Here is a 13,159-nt window from a genome sequence, read left to right on the forward strand (position 1 = left end):
CTGTGAGTGAGCTGGGAGCCCAGAGGGTCCTGAGCAGAGGAGGAATGTGGGGCTGGGAGTGAGGACCAGACTGGGTGGGGACACAGGTGGAGGGCAGGACGCAGGTGAGGAGGGTGCCATGCTAGTGCAGGAGAGTGGTGGCAGGAGCCTGAAGGGGGATGGGGCCTGAGTCAGGATGTACCTCTGGGTAGCCAACAGGATTTGCTGGCAGGTCAGATGCAGGTGTGTGAGAGAGATTTCTTGCCCTGAGCCAATTGGCAAGAGGGGGTTTGAGGAGATGGAGGAGACAGAGAGTGGAATAGGTCTGGGAGAGAGATACAGAGCTTGTTTTCAGATGTGGAGATGTTGGAGTGTGAGCCTGGAATTGAGGGGTGACGGCAGGTCTGAGGATGATGTTTTCAGAATCTAGTCAGGGTATAACTGGTGTTTAGAGCCTCTAGATGGAAGCCCCCCAGGAGTTAGTGTAGATAAAAAAAAAAAGGCTCAAGATGTGCACAGGGGCAAACATTAACAGGTCAGAGAGGAGGAAGAACCATCCAAGGATCCACCAGGGAACTGAGAAAGACTTCTGTAGGGAGTGAGGGACAGTGTGTTACACATGCATGTCACCCCTGGACAGCCCACTGATGGACACTGATGTCTTCACCTCCTTGTGAGGTCGTCCCCAACATCCCACCCAAAGGATCACAAAGTATCTCTTGGTCCCCTCTCAGTTTATTTCTTTACAGCACTCACCCTGCTCAGTAGGACTGACATTACACTTTGTATTTATTTATTTATTGCCTGTCCCCTCCGTGTCTGCTTCCTGAAGCAGTGCCTTTGCTCATCCTTGTCATTGCTGTAGTCTCAGTGCCCAGTTCAGTAACTAGTACCCAGTAGATGTTCAGGAAATAGCTGGGAAACATACTTTTGCAGAAGTGCAATAGGCTTAGAGACAGACGCCAATTTTCCAGAAGTTACACGGAGAAGAGAAAGCAGAACAGGGTCAGTGGCCCCAAGGCCGAGACCCCTCTGATGACCTTCCTGGGTTTCCAGCCTCCTTTGGTCGTCCGGATTCTCAGACCCCTGACGGGTGGAGCCCTTCCTGGGCAGGGCTGGGTCTCAGGCGGCGGGAGACTACACTGCAATCTGGGAATCTACGGCAGAGGGCGCTGCTGACGCGAGAACCACGAGCGTGGTGGAGCAGGGCGGGCTGAATCCGGAAAGGAATGAGTGCAGGGTCCGCACTGAGGGTGGGATGCGGGCAGGATGAGTAGACCCAGGTCAGAACGGGGGTACGGGAGCCAGTTGGGAGCCCTTTGCCAGCCTGGGAAGGGAAGCTGGGTAAGAGCAGGCTTCCCAGACGATATTTTAACTGTATCATGAAAAATAAGTGGGAGGTGGAGTTTGAGAAGGGCAGGGGTTCTGGTGAATGGCCCCAGCAGGTCTCCAGGACTGGTTAAGCACAACTTGGGCAGGAAGCGATGATCTGGTCAGGACCGCATGAGTGCCTCCCTGATGGGTCTTCAAGTCAAGAAGGAGATAAAGAGGGTAAAGGGTGGACAGCTCCTGGCGCCCTGTCTACCAGATGCAGCACTTCCTGGGAGCATTAGCGTTTAACCTCTCCCCAGTGATGATGTATCTGACCTGAGTGTGGGGGACATTGATGCCTTCCACAGCGCGGCCTGCCTACCAGCACCTCCCCACTCCGGCAGCTCCTCTCACCCTGCTCCCAGGCCATCTAGTAGAGTGTCTGAACAATGGGATACATCTTGCGTCCGTGGAGGGGCGATTAGGGCAGAATTACTGCTGTCTGCAGACTGGAGTCAGAACCCGGAGGTCAGAGGTCAAGGCTGTCAGGGGACTATGAGCACTTCTGGGAGGTCTATGGTCACTGCAGTGTGATAGATGCTAAGGTGACCTCATCCTGAGACTGGAGAGATAGGGAGTGGGGGTGGCAGGGGGTCAAGCAGGAGGCGGCCTGAGGGCCTGGCAATGGGGCAGGTACCCTGGATTGAGTGGCCTAGACCCAGGGGCCACTCATCACCTGTAGAATATTTTCAGAGAATGGTCCGAAACCCCTTCCAGGTCCAAGGTCAACAGGAAGGATTTGCTCCTAGGGTCCCTTCTCAGCAAATTGTCCCTCCCACTTCCTGTTGTAAGGACTTCCAGGGACAATGTTTTCAATAATGATAATAATAATGGCTTTTTTTTTTAATGTTTGTATATTCCAGGAACTTTCCTAAGTGATGTGTATATTGATTAGACCAGTTAGTTCCCTAACTACACTATGAGTGAAGAGCAATTACAAATCCCTTTTTGCAGATGAAGAAACTGAGACTCAGAGAGGGAGGTTATTTGTCCAAAGCCAAACACCTGGGAATGAGCAGTCTGGCTCCAGAGCCTCTTGTCCTTAAGGTCACTTGATTGCCCAAGCCCCATACCAGTGATAAAGAGCCCCCAAACCTGCCCTGCTCCGAGCAAAGAGACATATGGGTTTCTAGATGTCTCCTCTCAATGCAGGGTGACCTGGAGGGCCCAGAGAGGGGGCCCCCTTCAGTCTAGGGACTTCCAAGCCCCAGGGTTCAACTGGATGTGGGCAGTCAGCCCTAGTTCTGGGGATGGTGCCTGGTTGCCTGGGTGCCAGACTCACAGCTGTGCATTAAGATCCCATCTGTACCACTCTTTGTTGTGTGATTCCAAGCAGGTCTCCTAGATGCTCTGTGCCTTGTTTCCCTTGTTTGTAGAATGAGCTAGTAATAGCCCCTCCCTTAGAAAATTGTTGTGAGGATTAAATAAAACGGTGCAGGTAAAGCACTTGACTGCTATTATTCCATGGGCTCTCCTCGGTACCCCCGCCCCTCCTAGTTCTGGAAATGCTCTCCTCACATTTAGCAGTGTGGCCAATAAGCCTGGTCTCCAAAACTCAATGACATCATGGACCAAAGCTTCTGAATTTTCCTGCTGGTCCTCTGGTGTTGGTATTATTAGTCTCACTCTATGAAGAAGGAAACAGAGGCTCACAGCCAGAAAAAGAAGTGAAGAAAATATCTATGGATCGATAGGAAGTGATCTTCTAGGTAGTTAGCTATTGTAAATGGGAGGGGAAAAAAAAGCCAAGTGCAGAACAATGTGTAGTATACACTCACATTTGAGTTGAAAAGAGGGAGAGAGGGTAGAAAATATAGGTACATTGCTTATATGTGCATTAAATCTCTAAAATTTATAGTGAGGGATTGATTACATTGTTTAGCCCTAGAGGAGGGAACTAGGTGCCTGAGGTCTGTGGTTGAAACTTTTTGCTGCACATTATGAAATACCTAAAAGGGATGTTTTCATGTTAGCTTCCTGAAATAAGGGCGGGGAAGGGGAAAATTCAGGGATTCAAATTCCAGTAGCAACAGGGCCCAGGCAAGGAACGTGAATGAATAAAATAATCAACTGTGAGACATTAGGGAGTGATGGGTACTGAGGCAAACAGTCATGTCCTACTTACTCTGTACCAACAGATCATTGCCCTGCGAAGGTACAGGTCTAGAACTGTCAGAGTTTCCAATTTCTGGAGAGAAATGGAAATGGAGTTGGATGAAGGAAAAGGTTAGGGGTGACTATGGTAAGCAGGGCCTGGGGAGTGGTGGAACCAGAGGGAAATGGAGGGGAAAGATGTGGCAGACACCACTGGCTGGCTAACCTATCAGCCATCCCAAACCCCTTCTCCCCCGCTGTTTTCCACTTTAGAGGCTTAAAAAGAGAAATGACTCATTCTCCCAGTCTCCCTTGCAATCAGGAGTGGTCATGTAACAGTTCTGGCCAATTAGATCTAGTCAGTGGGGGGTGGGGGGTGGGGGAGTGAGGTGTAGTCTAGGAAATTCTCTTATTGTAAAAGGGACAAGTGCTTATAGTTAACTGTAAACTTAACTATCCTTTTTCCTTCCTGTCTTAAATGTGAATATGAATACAGATACAATGCCAGGAGCAATAGCAACCATATTGTAAACCCAAAGAAAAAGCCAAGAGAATTGCAGAAACACCAGCCCTGAAATATTTGGTCTGGCAAAATATTGCTCGTTGTAGCTGACCTCCAAGCTCACTGTGATGGGGGAGGGGGGAATAAACTCGTATATTTCTAATCCACTGTGATGTCTTTTGTATTTTTTGTAGTCAGACACATTCTTAACTTTACAGAAGATGAGTATTTGAATTCAGAAGACGGGGAAAGGAGAGGCTGGGCAGGAGTCAGTGGAGGGTAAACAAGGGGAGAGACTTTTGGTTTGAAGGTGGGGGAAGCCTGAGCATGTTTCTATTGTAATAACGAACATTTATTGAGCACACACTATGCGCCGGGCACAGAAATTTATATAGATCCTATTTCTTACCACAATCTTCTGGACCAGGCCTGACTTTATCCTTATCATACAGAAAAGGGAATTTTGGCCCAGAGAAGCAAAGCAATTTGCCCAAAAGTCCTAGAGCTACTAGGCAGTACAGGCGGGATTTGAACTTGGGCAGAGGGAGTCCAGCCAAAGATAGATTCTGACTCTTCAGTCAATGTAATGGGTGAATAAATATGTGATAAATTAGTGTTCCTGCCCTTCTTGGGGCCTCAGTCTCCCATGTGTGAAATGGGCTGATTGTCTCACCTTTGTGCTGGGACACGGAGAGCCTGCCTTTCTGTGGCCCCAACTTTATGAGGCCTGAGACTAAAGAAGGTGGCACTGGAGGGAGGAAGGGGGCTGAGATGTGCCAGCAAGGTGGGTTGGCATCTGCTGGCCCAGTAGCCAGGTGGGGTGGGCTGTGCTCTGTGGTGCTAGGGGTCAGTCAGGTATCTACCTCCCCTTTAGGCTCCACCTTCTTATCCCTCCACCCTGCCAGGAGCAGCAGCCACCCCCTGGGATGAAAGGGGTTTGTGTTTGTTGAAGTCCTGATGGAGGCCAGGGACCTGTAGAGAGCAGCCTGGCCCTGGCGCAGTGGGTCACTGAAATGTCGGAGGCAATATGACTTTGCTGGCCCTCTCTGTACCTGTTTTCCTCCTCTGTAAGATGGGGATTGAACAACACCTCCGTGGCCTGATAAGAAGATTTACAGGGATGATGGCAAACCCTCAGCACGGGATGGGGGCGGAATAGGGTGCACAGTGAGCCCCAGAGCCGCACGTTGGAAGGAAGTGTGCTAACTGTGTGGGAGTGTGGTTTCCTCCCAGGCAGATCCCTCTCCTAGTCTGCCCGTGTTCCAGCCCCAAGCATTTCTGGGCCAGCCTCAGGAAATATCAGACCCCTGAGGGTGTCGCCTCACCTCAAGGAGCTGCCATCCAGCTGCTTGCCAGCCCCTCAAACTCCACTGACCTTTGTTCTTCTCTTTTCCAGAGGGGAGTGTCAGCTCTCTTGGGCAGGGCCTTCAAGATTTCCCTGCCACCACTGAGTCTTCCAGACAGTCTACGGCCACCTCCTTCCTTCTCTCCCAGCTCTCTGGGAAAGGTCGATCTAGGGGGCGGGGCTGAGGTCCAGTTAACTGGGCTGCACTCTCCCGCAAGGCGTGGTAGTTATGATGTGGACGAAATTCTGAAAACCCAGAGGAGGAATCAGGGAAGCAATCAGGGAAGGCTGCCTGAAGAAGGTGACATTTAAGTCCAGATCAGAAGAGCAAGGAGTTAACTAAGGACAAATATTTCAGATAATTCATTTATTCAACAAACATTTATTGAGCACCTATCTTGTTCCAGTCTCTGTGCTAGGCCCTGGAGTTTGGGCAAGAGAAATTTGTGCTCTAGTGCATTTTGCAGTGGGAGGTCAGAGGAGGAGGCAAAGAAGTAAATACCATCTCAGCAACTGGGTTCAGAGCAACTGAGGAAGACTATCATGGAGGGAGGTGAAAGGGGCCCTGTGCTAGTCTGCAGGAGATGGTCAGTAAGGGCTTCCCCTCCCCGAGAAGAAGGCATTGGGATGATTGCTGAAGCATCAGCTCCCATTACTTAAGCAAAGAGGGAGAGGTGGAAAGGAATTTCGGATGGAGAGAACAGCAAGTGCAAAGGTTGGAAGTTAGGAGGATACAGGAAGGTATCCTGTTAGAGCTGAGACTGCCAGGGTACAGTGGACTAGTAACTCCATTTGATCAGTGAGGCCAGTGAGAATCAAGGCAGTGAAATGACTTGCCTGAGGTCACAAGTGGTAAAGCAGGGTTTTGAACTGGGAATGCAGGGATGCAGGGACATGAGCTCCTAGTCACAAAAGTCTCCATGTCTTTTAAAGCAGACGCACTGCTGTACATTCCTCCAGGAACAGCTGCCAGCCTCCCCTGCAGTAACCATTGCCAGGCTGTTGGACCACCAGAGGCAGGTGCCGACAGAGTGGGGACAGCCAGCTGTTGGTAGGAGATGCTGCCCGAGGAGAGGCAGCAGCGGAAATTGTCGTGGGATGGTGGAGGCTGTGGTGGCCGTGATGTGGTTTCTCCAGGGTCCCTGTGGTAGCAGCCTGGGCACTGTGCCTGTCTCCTGTGGCTTCTTCACCCACAGAGAGCCTTCACTGGGGCATGTTGTTCCCAGAGCTTGGGCTGGGGCTGGGAGCCCAGAGGGGACTCTTGTCAGTCCCTGGAGACCTCCCGCTCTTCACCTCTTGGGAGAGTGGGGCTGGTGTTTTATAGAAGAAACTCAGGTTCAGAAAGGGACCATGGCCAGTCCAGGACCACACAGCAGAAGGGCTGTGCCAAGCGTCCACGGCTATTGGTGTTGCCCCTTTCCTATCTGATTTCTTCCTTTTCTCCTAAAGGCGATTATTGGGATCACTTCCAGAAACTTGCACTTGAGTCCTTGTTCTCAGTGGGTTTCTGGAGGCGCCAAATGAAGACATTTAGTCAAATGTAATTGAGCTCCTACCCTGAGCCCTACCCCCAGGCACACGGAACAGGCTCCAAGAGTGTTATTTATAGCCCCAAATAGAGCCCCCATTTAAGAGAGTTATCTATGTGGAGAGGACCTGTAAGAGTGCAGACTTTGGGATCAGATCCCTAGTCTACCACCTACCCAATCTGTGAGCTGTGTCACCTCACCTTTTGGTGCCTCAGTTTGCTCACTAGATTAATGGGATCATGATGGTGCCTTCCTCACTGGACTTGCATGGAGGATAAAATGAAATAGCATGAGGAAGTGCTTAGGCAAGGGGCTGCCATGGGGGTCTCTAAGTGGATGGCACTGTGCATGGGGTACCTCCTACATGCTACAACCCTGCACAAAGGAGTCAACTTCTGAGGCCTGATGAGGCAAGTACTTTCACACTTCTGCTTCACAGATGCCAGATGGAGGTTCAGCAGGATTTAGAGGTTGCTCAGAGTCTCACGGCTGGTAAGAGGTGGTATTGGGACTGGAATCTGGACCAGTCTGAGTCAGACATCCCTGCCCTACCCTCAAGGTAGCTATGACTCAAGTTTGCAGGAAGAGGAGGAGAAGAGTGGGGTAAGCCGGCACCAAAGTGGAATCCATGACCTTTGTTTTCTCAGAAATGAAAATGCTCTTGGCAACATCTGTACATGGTGTGGTTAGGGCTGGCACAGCTGAGAAGCAGTCAGAAGCAGTCAGTGGCAGGGCCTGGGAGTCACTTAACAGCCAGCTTGACAAGACCGTAGGGAAATGTATGGTCTCTGCATCAGCAGCTGGTTCTCAACCTGGACCTTGACACCTCAGCCAGGTCACAGTTGCAACTTGGACTCAATCCTCTAAAGTGTAAGGGTTGCCCAGGCTGACACAGGAGTCCCAAGTCCTCTGGTAATGGAAGAAAGGCAAGTGACTGGGACAAGTGGGTCCTCTGGCCCATCCTGCTTGGAGGTCTGTGCGTCTGTGGACTCAGAATTTGGAGGGCTCTGGGGTGAAGCCAGAGCCTGGGCCAGGGAGGGCCTGAATCCCCTGGGTAACCTCTACCTGTAAGCCAGGCAAAGCAAAGCACATACCCTACACAGGAGCTGGTGGCTTGTCCCTCACCCAGACCCTACACACCTTAAACAGCAGGGACAAAACCTGGTTCATCTGCTGGGTGGACGGAGGCTTTCCAGCCCGGGCCTTGAACTCTACTCACCAGCAGGCACCTGGACTCATGGGTGCAGCCTAGACAGGGGTCAGAAGACATGGTCCAGAGCACTTCTCTGGACCATCCATCTATCCATTCATTTCCCAGATCTTTACTTAGCACCCAACTGTGTGCTGGGCCATGATCTAGGTGCTGGGGACAGAAAGACAGAAAGCCCGGCCCTCTCAGAGGGAAGATAGACAATGAACAGAGAAATCAATGCATAACATAACTGTCAAGTAATGATCACTGTTGTAAAATCCACACAAAGCAGGGAGGAGGTGGAGAGAGCTGTTGGGGGAGAGGGAGGAGGGCACCATCTCAGTAGTCAAGAGATAGATAGAAGGGAATGGAAGGGCATTTGGATGTCTGGGGGAAGGGCATTCCAGGCAGAGGGAACAGTGAGGGGCCTTGTGAGGGAGGCTCAGTGTGGGAGGAGGGGGAGTGGGGGAAAGGGCAGGGTGTGCAGGGCCTTCTAGTCATGAAGGAGCAATGGATTTGATGCTAAGTGTGATGCAAAGTCTGAGAAGTTTGGGAAGAGGTGACACAGTCTCATTTGGTCTTGCCAGCAACTCCCTGCCAGCAAGGGGCAGCGCCCTTGAAATGCAGTGAGGAAGCTGAGGCTCTGAGAGTCTTCCTGCCTATATCCGAGGTCTCCCAGCACAGAGTTGCAACTGGAACCTGTCTCCCACCCCAAACTGCTGTTTGCATGAGGTGCTGGTGCAGCTTACAAGCTTGTCCCCACTCGACCATACTTGATTAACCAGGGGCTGACAGAATGGCTTCCCCGAGGGATGTCTTGTCTTCCAACCTTTACTCAACAAACACTCAGACATTAGGCTCTATGGCCAGAACCTTGTAGGGGTAGGAGACAGAGATAAGTCAGGGCCAATCTTGGCTCTCCCTCAAGAAGCTATAAGACCACAGGGTGACAAAACCTAAACTGTCTGTCACTATCCAGGGGGCAGGTCCTGGGATGGTAAGTAGCCAGAGAAAGCCCTGAACATGGCCATCAGAGCAGGCTCCCAGGGCAAGATGCCTATTGAATCTTCCAAGCCTGTTAGAACTCAGCCAGGCTAGCTGCTGAGAGGGTTGGAGAGGGAGCTCCAGACAGAGGGAACAACATGCACAGAAGCTCTGAGTTGAGCATAGCAGACTGCCTAAGAACCCCCAGATCATTGGTGGGGCTACTGTACAGGATGGTGAGGGAGCATTGCCAATATCCGAGCCCAGAGAGGGTAGTCCTTTCCCCACTGTGGAGCTCAGTCCCTAATCTAGTCAAGGGACGATCACAAGAAAGCGGTGAGACAAGGGATGGGAAGGGGCTCAGGGAGGGCCTTGGGCTGGTTGGGCTGGTCCCAACTGGCAACTTGTCCTTCCTGCCTTTGTTTGAGTGTGTGGGAGGCTCAGATCCAGCAGTCCAGATGAAGAGAACTGAGATGCAATTTTGTTCTCAACTTTTTTTTCAGTGTCTCTCAGATAAGCACATTTACGAAATTTATGACAATATTTGTTTTATGGTCTTAATTTGCATTTCCTTCAGATTAAAGATGAAGAAAGAGAAAGAGGAAGGGAGGAAGTGAGAGGGGAGGGGGAAATAAGGAAAGGGAAATAGAAGCAGAAAGAAAGAAAAAGATTTGAGGCAAATTTTTTTTTTTTTTGCATTTTTTGGAGTAATACATCTCAACCTTTGCATCTTCTCGCCCCTGGCAGTCACTGGCATTCTGCCCTCTTTTGGGATCCCCATATCTTGGCCTTTTAACTGCTTTGTCTGTGTGAGATTCCCCCATAGCCTGGTGGCCCCTGGGACAGTCCTGCTTCAATACGAGTCCCCAGCACCACACAACAGGGGCTTAGGAAACTAGTGGTTGAATGAATGAGTGGAGGTGAGTGGGAGGAGAAGGCAGCAGGGAGAACCAGTCTGGAGATGTGTTTCAGCATCTCTGGATATACTGGTAGATCCTGATACTCCACTCTCTCAGTCTTGGCCTAGGGCACTTTCCAGCCCCAAGCTGGCCCTCTTGGATTCTTTCAACAACTTTGAGTTATGAGTGTATAAGTGTCTACTCTGTGCTGGGCCATGTACTACATGTTTCCCATTCATTATCTCAGTAACTTGAAGTGATAGTACTGGTCCCATTTTACAGGTATAGAAGATAGAGGCTCAGGGAGGAGCAGTAGTAGTGACTTGTACGAGATCGCCTAGCTGAGAAGTGACCAAGTCTAGATTCAAACCCAGACCGCCCTGTCCCCAGTATCTGTGTGTTTTAACCACTGATGTGGCCCCTATGTGGGACCAGATTATGAGTGTGTGTTTGCAAATGGAAGAGCATCCAAATGGAAAGGCTGGAAAATTCAAGCAATTTTCCCAACATATCAGAAAATTTTATTTCTCCTCCCCTTTCTAAAAAGTCCTGGTTTCTCTTTGTGCTTCAACTTTTCATCCATGAGATGGGCCAGTAATCCTGACTGGCCTCCTCCTTGTTTTGTGTGAGAATACTTCTGGGAGGGCCCGCTGATGGGTGCTCCTGATTCTCTGGGGATTAGCCAGCGGTGTGGGTCCCAAAGCTCTGCACCGCTCCACACAACCTCACACAGGCACATGTACTTCCCTGCTGCACAGCACTTCTACATCTTGTATAATCCGAGCCATTTTAAGTAGACAATGCAGGAGTTATCACTATCCTGTCCATTTTAGAGTAAACAAACAAACAAACAAACAAACAAACAAAACCAAAAAACCTGAGGCTCAGAAAGGCAGAGTGATATGCCTGAGATCACAGAGCTGCCAAGTCCTACCTTGTACCCTGGTCTTAGGCATTCCAAATCTCTGTGCTTTTGCACATAGCACTACCACATTAGCTTGTTTTCAGTCTTCTCAGCCCCCTCAGGTTGCTCTGGAATCCTTCAGGCTGCAGGCTCTCTACTCAGGCCCACCCCTTTTTCTTCTGGGGAGAAGGGGTGGGAATCAAGGCTCTGGAAGTATAGCAGAAAGGGAGGAGCAGAGCAACAGGGCAGCTGAATACTTTTCTCCATTACCCTCACATGATTCTGGAAGAGATTGAATGATGGGCACAGGGTTAAGAAACATAGATGACAGGTTGGAAAACTTGGGTCCTCAAAAAGGTGAAATTCCTTCATGTGTGGAAGAGCTGGGGTTTGAAACCTGGCTTTCTGAATTCCAATTTCATTCCCTTGGCATTGAAGGGGACCACACACCTAGAGAGTTGACTGTCACCTCAGTCTTGACTTGGACTTTTTTACCTAAGATGATCAGCCGATGCTGACAGGAGAGTGTGATGGAGTCCAAGAGTGGTCAGGAGCAAGGCACGGTCCCCAGCATGGTGACCAGTCTTCTATTTCTGCCTCTTGGTATCAAAGACAATAGCATTTTTGAAATACAAGCAGAAAGTGATTTGCTATTGCACATATAATATGGTTGGAAGGACACTAGGTGAATAAAACTAAGATTTAACATGACTTCAACAAATATTTATTAAGAGCTGAATCGATATCAAGAAGTAATAGAGAAGCACTCAGAACAGGGAGAGTATCGCCAAGCTAAGTCTTGTTACATTACTTTATTAATGGAGGCACCATGTGGGGACATCTGTTTATTAATCTGTGCATGATTTAAAACAGGGATGGAGAAGGTATCAGGTAGGGTTCTTTGGTTGAGAGCAATAGAAATGGATTCAGGTTAACTAAAGAAAAAATGGTGGGAAATTTAGTAGAAGGAAATAGAGTAACGCAGAGAATCAAGGCAAGGTTTGGAGAGGTCACCTCTCAAGGCAGCTCTAGGATCTCAGAAACAAGAACTGATGAGCAATCTTTTGAGGATGACACTGATGTGAGTAGTTCACAAAGGAAAGACGGAGGCTGAGCAGTTAATTCACTGGAGGACCTTTTCAGGTGGCTAGGATGTTGGCTGATAGCATCCAAACTCCCAGAGATCTCACCTGCAATGGCAGGTGGGACATGACTGAATAAGAAGTAATTTTGCCTAAGTAAACTTCAAGTCTTATCTTCAAGTATGAGAATCCAATATAGGTTGGGGATACCTGGCCTTGCAGTAACCTATAGACAAAACTCTGCGATTGCTCTTAGAGAGCCTCTATAAGGAATCTGTAGGCGTGCAAAGACATATGATAAAGGACACATTGTATATGATATTGTTTCTAGAAACAGAATGCAGGGGATAATGTTCACCATTCATTGAGGACTGGTTGAATACACTATGCTGAAGTGAAAGAATCTCCAAGAAATATACCATTAAGTGAAAAGAGGAAGTTATCATTTGTGTAGAATAGGGTGGGGGGTAGATACGTATAAGCCTGCAAGTACATATAGAATCCCCATGACATTGTAACAGCAGATATCTCCAGGGAGGGGGACTGCAGGTCTGGAGGAATAGCAGGAGGGACACTTGTTTTCACTGTATGTCCTGATGTACTGTTTGAGCTTTTTATTAAAAAAAAAAAAACAACAACAACCTTAGGATGATTTTAGATTTATAGAAAAGTTGCATACATAGCACAGAGAGTTCTCCTCTATTCCTGTACACCAATCACTGCACATTACTGTGGTCCCTTTGTCAAAACAAAGAAATTAACATTGGTACAATACTATTAACTATGCTATAGAAATTATTGAGATTTCACCAGTTTTTCTACCAATCTCCCTTTTCTATAGTAGGATCCTATTCAGGATACTACATTGCATTGTGTTGTGTTCTTAGTCTCCTCTAGTCGGTGACAGTTTCTTAATCTCTCTTGTGCTTCATGACCATGATGGTTTTAAATTGTACTAGCCAGGTATCTGTAGAATGTATGTATGTTTTTTTAAAAAAATGTTTTTAAAGATATTTATTAAATAAAAATAGAAATAGAAGAGAGAAACAAAGAGAAAAAGAGATATGGAAAGAAAGAGAGGAGGTATATGAATAAATGAAAGAAAGAAGATATAAAGGAAATAGACTGAGCTTTCTCTCAAAAGAGAACTTTGCTTGAGGCAACAGTGAATATGTCCTTCCAGAAAGCTAGAATGAGGCCAGCCTGACCCAACAGCTCTGGCCGCCTTTTCTGTGGCTGGTCTAAATTAAAGGTATTAAAAATCGTCTCTGAGGGGGG

Source organism: Rousettus aegyptiacus, unplaced genomic scaffold (assembly GCF_014176215.1).
Source record: "Rousettus aegyptiacus isolate mRouAeg1 unplaced genomic scaffold, mRouAeg1.p scaffold_m13_p_6, whole genome shotgun sequence".
NCBI classification, from domain to species: domain Eukaryota; kingdom Metazoa; phylum Chordata; class Mammalia; order Chiroptera; family Pteropodidae; genus Rousettus; species Rousettus aegyptiacus.